Source organism: Arachis ipaensis, chromosome B09, assembly GCF_000816755.2.
Source record: "Arachis ipaensis cultivar K30076 chromosome B09, Araip1.1, whole genome shotgun sequence".
NCBI lineage: Eukaryota > Viridiplantae > Streptophyta > Magnoliopsida > Fabales > Fabaceae > Arachis > Arachis ipaensis.
Genome location: NC_029793.2, coordinates 27,640,080 through 27,648,912, shown reverse-complemented (window position 1 = coordinate 27,648,912; position 8,833 = coordinate 27,640,080). Strand labels below are relative to the sequence as shown.

Here is an 8,833-nt window from a genome sequence, read left to right as displayed (position 1 = left end):
CCTTATCATAGTCTCCCTGAATTCTGCAATTATCTTCAAATTATTACCAGTAAAAGTTAAATCGTCAACATAAAGACACACTATCAAGATACCTCCAGGTTCAACAATCTTGATATAAAATGTATGCTCAAATGGACATCTTTTGAAACTATTCTGAGTGAAATAAGAATCAATCTTCTTGCATCATGCTCTTGGTGCTTGCTTTAACCCGTACAAAACTTTCTTCAACCTGTAAACTTTATCTTCTTCTCTAAGAACTTCATATCCTGCAGGCTGCTCAACATACATTTCTTTTTCTAAAGTGCCATTTAGAAATGTAAACTTAACATCCATTTGATATATCTTCCACTTATTTTGAGTTGAGAGTGAAATAATCATACGAATAGTTTCTAATCTAGCAATAGGAGCAAATATTTCAAAATAATCAATACCTGACTTTTGTTTGTATCCCTTTGTAACTAATCTTTCTTTGAAACAATCAATTTTATCGTTGGGTTTGAATTAGTTTTGTAAACCCACTTACTCCAATTGGCTTCTTATCTACTGGTGTTGGGAATAAGGAGTATGACCACAATCCAATCAATCATGTGTCAAACAATTTGTTATTGTTATTATATTAAAACGTTAATATAATAAGGTCCTTGATTAAATTTAGAGATTTATCATTGTGATAGTGATCATAATATTGAGAGATAAATCTTTTATAATTTAATCTAAATTGTTCTTGGTCATAGGATGGACACCTAATACCCTGGGGTGCTAGTTGAATGGACATTGGGTATGATTTAAATAGTTGTAAAATTAATGATTAGTCAATAAGGAATCCATCAACTCTCGGTAAAGAGTTTGAGCTCTATGATTATAATGACTAAGATGAATAAAACCTTGGCCAAGGGGATTGAATGAATGAAGAAATGAGTTTCTTAGGTCATTCACAGTTTATTATAATAATAGTAACAAGTTAGAGTTTGACAATTAAACCATACTCTAAGGGTTAACTAAGAGTTGGAAAGATGGAAGGAATTATACTTTGTTCTTCTGAGGTTCTTAGTAAAAATAGATTACTTCAAACTATCGGGTCGTTGAGGAGTGTTGCTAGACGCCAACCTTGATTAGTAAATTTAGTATGACTAATTTACTACCCGCTTAGTATTGAACCTATGGGTCACACACTAACGAGTGTTCTAATTTTTGCTATAGAATTATTTAATTATTAGTTTGATTTGATCAAATAAATAATTATATTAATTCAAATAGAATATTATTATATTCTTTGCTAGCACCAAGAATATAATAATAGTATGATAATTGAGAATATTAAATAAAATTTGAGAATAATTAGTTATTCTATTTTTAAATTTGGATGAGATCCTAACTGATTCTATTTTCAAATTGAGTTATGATATGATTCATAAATTTGAAGGATTCAGATTTAGAATTTCAAGATATGATTTAAATTTGAATTGAGATTCAAATTTAAAATCAGTAACAAATCTCATACTATATATATGTATGCCAAGAGTAGAGGAAAGTGATGAGATGAGAATAAAATCCTTGTGTTTTATTAATGAGATCTTTTAATCTTCATCCAATGAAGACCATTATATATATATTGATCTTTCCAGATTATTAATGTCCTTTTTAATAATCCTATGTCCAAGAAGAATTTAGATTAAATTATAAAAGATTTATCTCTCAATATTATGATCACTATCACAATGATAAATCTCTAAATTTAATCAAGGACCTTATTATATTAACATTTTAATATAATAACAATAACAAATTATTTGACACATGATTGATTGGATTGTGGTCATACTCCTTATTCCCAACAGTTGGTAAATCTGTTAGCTCCCATGTGTCATTCTTCTCAATAGTATAAATCTCCTCATCCATTGTTTTCTTTCAATTGTTGTCTTTAGAGGCTTCTTCAAAGTTCAACGGCTCACAATCTGAAAACAAAGCAAAATTTATGATTTCTTCATTGGACGGGTCATTGTCATTGCGAATTTCACAATCTACTAATCTAGCAGGTAGTCTCCACTCTCTTTGCGATCTTCTAGATATTTTTGTTTGTTCAGTTATGTCAGGTTGTCTTTCTTCTACTTTAACACACGTATTTGGAATTACAATCGGCTGCTTTTCTGTCTTTGTGTCCCAGTCCTACATGTTTTTCTCATCAAATGTCACGTCTCTGCTAATGATCACTTTCTTTGTTTTTAGATTGTACAACTTGTATGCTTTTGAGTCTGTGCTATAGCCAATAAAGATACACTTCTCGCCTTTGTCATCTAACTTCTTCCTTAATTGTTCTGGTACGTGGGCATAAGAGATACACCCAAAGACTCTAAAATGATGAATGGAAGGCTACTTTCCACTCCAAGCCTCCTCTGGAGTTTTATCTCGAACACTCTTCATTGGACACCTGTTTAAAATATGAACTGTTGTTGCGACTGCTTCTGCCAAAAATTCTTTAGGTATTTCTTTTGACTTGAGCATGCATCTAACCATATCCATGATGGTTCTATTCTTTCTTTCAGCAACTCCATTTTGTTGAGGAGTATATCTGATTATTAGTTGGTGTTGAATTCCATGTTGTTTAAAGTAATATGAACACGCAAGATATTTTGTCCCTCTGTTTGTTCTGAGAATTTTGATTTTACAACCACTTTATTTTTTGACAAAAACACCTTGAATCTCTTAAAGATATCACATACTTCTGGTGTTTTTTTTAGAAAGTATACCCATGTATATCTACTAAAATCATCAATAAAAGTGAGAAAGTACCTGCTACCACCATTACTTGGAACTTCAATAGAACAAATATCTGAATGCACAATTTTAAGTATTCTTCTGGCTCTTCATTACTTTCCTGTAAAGAATGGATCTCTGTGCTTCCTTTCCAGTTGACAAATCTCACAAATACAATTAGGAATATGAACTTGTGGTAGACCCGAAACAAGTATTTTTCTTGATAAGTAGTTTAGGGCAGGAAAATAAAAATGTCCAAACCACATATGCCACAACAAGCTATCATCAAGTATTACAAAACTCATACAAGAGAGATTAATATATTGAATTTTCAATGGAAACATTCTATTTGAAGTCATCTTTGCTTTATCTATGAACTTTCTATTGTTGTCAAACACAATGCAATATCCATGATATGTTATCATCTTATATCGCTTTCCAGATAACTGCTCCATACTCAGAAAATTGTAATCAAATTCAGGAGTATAAAAAATATCATAAATATAACTCAAAGAACCATCCTTCAATCTAATTGGCATTCGCCCTTTTCCCTCAATAGGAATTTTTGTACTATTACCAAACTTCAATAATAGTTTAACTAAATTATCTAATGAAGAAAATAATTCTTTTCTACCAGACATATGATTACTGCAGGCATTATCCAAGTACCATATATTTTCATCTTCAGCACATGAATTACTTGTAAAAAATAAAATTTGAGTACCCGAATTATCATCAATATTTTTATGCTGATTTTCTACAACGTGTGCTTGATTGTTATTTGAAATTATATGTTTTGAATTAGTTTGGGAGGCTCGTATTAGAAAATCGTAGTTAACAGCGGTTATGACGTTAACCTAGATGCATCTGGCTCAGACCTTAGCTAGCGGGAGGGTTGTTAGGCTAACGTGTAGGCCACAGTTAGATTTGTTATTCCGTACGAACATACAAGAGGAAAGAGCTACCCATAGAGGTGGAGCCGTCCAAGTGTGGACTTTTGATTTAATTTATGTATGAGAATTCCCTTATTGATTCACTTATTATTATTAACTACTATTTTTTAATTAAAATTACGTTGATAATAATGTTTATATGGTCTCATGTCGATTATAGATGTATTGTCTAGTCACTGAGTTGCAAAACTCACCCCATTTTTATTCAACTTATATTTGAGTCGGTTAGGCTTGCTAGGGAACTATTTTCCTGAGTGCCGATGATGACTCATTTTGGGTCGTGACAACGACCTCGTCCTTCTTGTGTACGATTTGATTCTACAACATTGTTTAAATTCACCCGACTTTTCAGGACTTTTTCGATTGATTTTTCTGACTTTTCGAATATTCTTCTGTTTTGGCTTTCCATGGTTCCTTGCAACTCTGTAATCATCATGGTATTCATATCATGTGACTCTAGTATCATAATCACCACATGGTCATACTTCATCGGCATGGTGCAAAGAATTTTCTCCACCACTTTACAATCGAGAATATATATTCTCCATAGACTCTCATATTATTGACAAGATCTATAACACGAGTAAAATATTGCTCTAACAGTTTCTGAGCTAGGCATCTCGTACCTTTCATATTTTTTTTCTCAAAGACTGTAGCTTTGTTTTCTGAACTTTATCTATGCCTTTGTATGACAGCTTCAACGTCTTCCATGCTTCTTTTGTACTTTTGGCATTTGCTATTTTTCCAAACACCATATAATCTACTCCTTGATAAATTTGAGATAGCACCAATTGATCTCTCTTCTGTTGGGTAGCATCTACTCCTTCTTGCAAATTCAGTTCAATGAAATTCTACAGGTTCTGGGCCTTCAAATGGGTAAACATCAAAGTCTCTCAATAACTATAATCAAGTTTTTTATTTAACTTGAGACTGGACTACACAATATTAAAAGTGTTTGTTATACCGACTCTATGAATGAACAACTATGTGAGAACTCTCCCACATTTTACAAACTCTCAAACACTAGACATTGGATTAACCAGCTCTAGTACTAAATGTAAGTATAATACCCACATTTAATTAGCCCCAAGATCACCACCTCACATAAATGACACTACCATATTTTTCATCTCTCAAATTAACTAACAATCATAAGAATATAAGAGAGAATTTTTAGAACAAACACTAAGCATTTTTATTCATGGAGGGGTGATCATTACATAAACATATATATCTTTATATAGACAATTTTTTTCAATAAAATAATCTTTTTAACTTATGCTTAGTTGTATACATAGGTGGCATAATAAAACTTGTAGAATTTGATTCAAATTCATGTATGTTTTAGATTGCTCACTATCTTATGAGCTGGTTTCATTGATTTTCCTTTGACTTGTTAAGCTTGATGTCTTGTACTAAAAGCTTACATTCACGTAATTTTCATAATCTTCTTTTTTATTCATGTAGTTTTTATACTTTCTAAGTTAGATTACAACTTGGTTCTAATAATCTAATTTCAATTCAATTTCATTTCGAATTTTTTTAATGTTTTAACATTTTATATTTGTATTATTTTTAAATGTTCTTAATTTAATTTTATATATAATAATTAGTAATTAGTAATTAGTAATATTGTACATTAAACTTTAACTAAACATCATGTAAGACATTAAACTAACACAATAACAAAAATCACAAAGCTAAGTTTCAATAGAAATTATTTCCATTCATTCGATACAATATCAGCAATACCAACACAACTAAAATGAGAATTGTTCAAATCTCATTTCCGTCTATTATTATTTTGTAATAGAAACGTGCAATTCTGGTAAAATGTACTAAATAATCAACAATAGTATTGACATACACAATTGAAGGAATCTATACAACGCCACCATGACATGGGCCCCGGATGAAGTCCAAAACATTTGTTGCGGCAAAAGTCATCATTGTTGCAATTAGTTTTCATCAACCAATTTTCTCCACAAATCCTTACGCGTTCAGTCACCGTTATAGAGATAGCTGCATGCAAAAAGTTAAAAGAACACATTCAATAATTTTTTTTTTTGTCACACATTCAATAATCTTGACATAGAATAATATTTGATAGTTCTAGGAATAATAAAGATATAAAGGAATCATATTAACCTGAAACCAGAAAGAAAATTGAAAAAAGATTTGTCATTATTATTAACTTATTAGTCATCATAATCTGTCGATCGAACACTCGATGTTGATTATTCTTAATCTCAATATTTTTTGTGTATCAATTTTGGGAGATGGAGTCATGGAGAGTTGTATATATATTGGTGGAAATTCATTTCACTACCTCTGAAAGAATTATAAATTAATTGATTTTTTTATTATTCTAATGCGAGATTAGACAGGCCGATTCAATCGGAAAATTAATAAATCAGACCGTCAATCGATTCGGTCTAATGTCAAGGCTGTTTAAAGTATAAAACTGGTGAGAATCGATCAAAACCGACAAAAATAAATGAAAATCGATAAAAATTAATCCAATCAAACTGTTCGGGTGAAAATTCTAAAATCGATAAAGATGTGGTTGGAACTCAAATTCTCTTTATTGATGTATATTCCCTTTATCACTAAATTACGTTGTTCGTTATTATTGTAAATACTAATATTAATTATGTAATAAAAACGTTACAATAATTTTGTTAGATATTATTTTAATTTTATACTTATTTATATTTAAATTAATTATATTTTTATTATTTATAATTATTAATATAAATATAAATATTATTAAATATGTATAAATAAAAATATAAAATATTTTTATTAATTACATTTAATAATAACCGAATTATAACTTATTGATTATAATTTGTTGAGGTGTGATTATTCTTAAAATATTAGTAAAGATATGTATTTCAAATTTTAATTTTAAATTTTTAATTATTTATATTTTTTATTTACATGAAATCAATTTTACCAATTTAATCAATGACTTATCGATTAAACTAATAACTTAATCGATTCGATTTTGACAACTATATAATATTCTTTTTAGTACATGTATAAAGTTTAAATAGGTTTAACCGAACTCAAATCCTTAAAAAATTCGACTATTCGAGTCATCAATTGCGTGCTTGCATAAATGTATATTTAAAAGGGCAATTCACTATAAAAGAACATAACAGTAAGAGCAATATGTGACTCAAAATAGAACACATTTTCCTTTTTCATATTATGATATTTGCTAATAATTTCTTTTTGAAAAATAATTAAAAATATAATAAATTAAAAAAAAGACACTTAAATGACGTTGTCTAATTATATATCATAGATATAATAATTAAGACATGCTATTTGCGAAAGGTTAATGGATATACTTATATATTACTACTTGGTGTTTATGAAAAGTTAAACACAATACATATCGCTCTCACCGTAAATGAATGATTTTATAATAAATAACAGTAGTTAAATTGAGAGAAAATATTGTCTTACTATACTTGTATTATATTTTAAATATAATAGCCAAGTAGCCAACACATTTTATGGTCCATGATTCACTGATGTATGTTTAGTAAAATATGAAAAATTAAATCGATTTAATAATATAGATTTAATGAACTTATGTTTAGAATAAGTTAATTATTTATACCGTTTAAGTAATTTTTAAAATTTTTATAATAAAAATATGAATTTAGATTTTTGATAAGTAATTGTTGATTTTTGAAAATGTCCATAAGACGAACGATGATTACTGCGGTTGAAATTCATTATTTTCCTTACGCGTATCATCTTTTGACAATTCTAAATTTTTTTGTGAGACCGTATGGTTAGATTCGCACCTCTATAGACTTACTCTTTTTTGTGAGACGGACGAAGTAGTTTATGAGGTTTTCTTCTACGCATCTGGTTATATATATAGTTATAGTTTTTCTCATCGCTTTTATTCTCATATTTTTATAAGAGGGATAGAAATCGTGATTGTAATGATATGTACATATATAATATTTATAGTTAATTGTATAAGAAGTCTTGTGTATATATATATATATGTAAAGTGTTGTGATTTGTATATGTGTGTTTTTTAAAAAAAAACAAGGTATTTTCGGTTTTAAAAAAAAAAAAAGCGATATGTACGATTTCAAGTTAAAAACTCTTATTTTATTATTAAATATATGGAAATCGTCGTAATATCCTCGTTATTAGAATAGCACAGTCAAAAGCGTGACATTCTGATAATAAAGATATTATAAGAGTTATCAATTTCGTCATTAAAAGGGATTATATTTCTCTAAAATAAAAAAATTAATAAAAAAAATTCCAATGAAATTTAAATCAAGATAGCAAAATTCACATATTATAAACTAAACATTCATTAGTAATAATTGGGTAGTTGCATTTTTTTATTTTTTAAGAGTGAAAAATCTTTTATTTTCTTTTAAATACATCTAATGAAAGCTAAAAGATATTATTATTTTTGTCTGTCAATACATAACTGTGTTGTATGTAGTGTAAAATTAAGTGAAACAGATATAATACAAGAACATTAGAATAATCTCAAATCTTTAAAGATACACTGGATCACCACACACATATACAAGACATGATAAATTTTGTAAATAATCATCATAGATTCTGAGTCTTTATGATGTTATTACTGTGAAATACTTTATAAATTAACATTTATATGTAAGCACATGAATGTAAATAAAAAGGGTTTATTCCCGTGCAAATAGAACTAGTGTGTGTATGTAAGTATATAAGTATAAGGTTTGGTAAATTTTCATTTTTTATTGACAAAAGTAATTATTTGGCAGCATACGTCCAATAAAATGATATAATCAGTTGGTTAGAGCGTTGGTCTTATGAGCCGAAGGTCGCGGGTTCGAGCCCCGCCGGGACCAAGATTTTTGAGCAATACTTGTCAAACATAATAAGTTAGTTAAACACTTCTACTAACACAATTAATTATACATAAATTAAATTGAAATACATCCCAGAATTACAAAAGACTTGAGAAAATATAAGGGATTGATTAATTTGTAAAATTATTTTTTGTTTTTATTTCTTATTTTTAAGGTCGTTTTCATTTTAAACTTTTATATTAAAATAATCACTTGCATTCATAATAAAGAGACATAGTA

The 8,833-nt window shown here is 28.6% G+C and overlaps 1 long non-coding RNA gene across 1 annotated transcript; it reads right to left on the bottom strand.

Annotated features, from left to right (window-relative positions):
- On the bottom strand, positions 5,396 to 6,003 carry LOC107617387. The gene is made up of 2 exons (XR_001614936.2): positions 5,856 to 6,003; positions 5,396 to 5,729 (listed from the first exon to the last, which is right to left on the bottom strand). It is a non-coding gene; the product is annotated as an uncharacterized LOC107617387 (long non-coding RNA).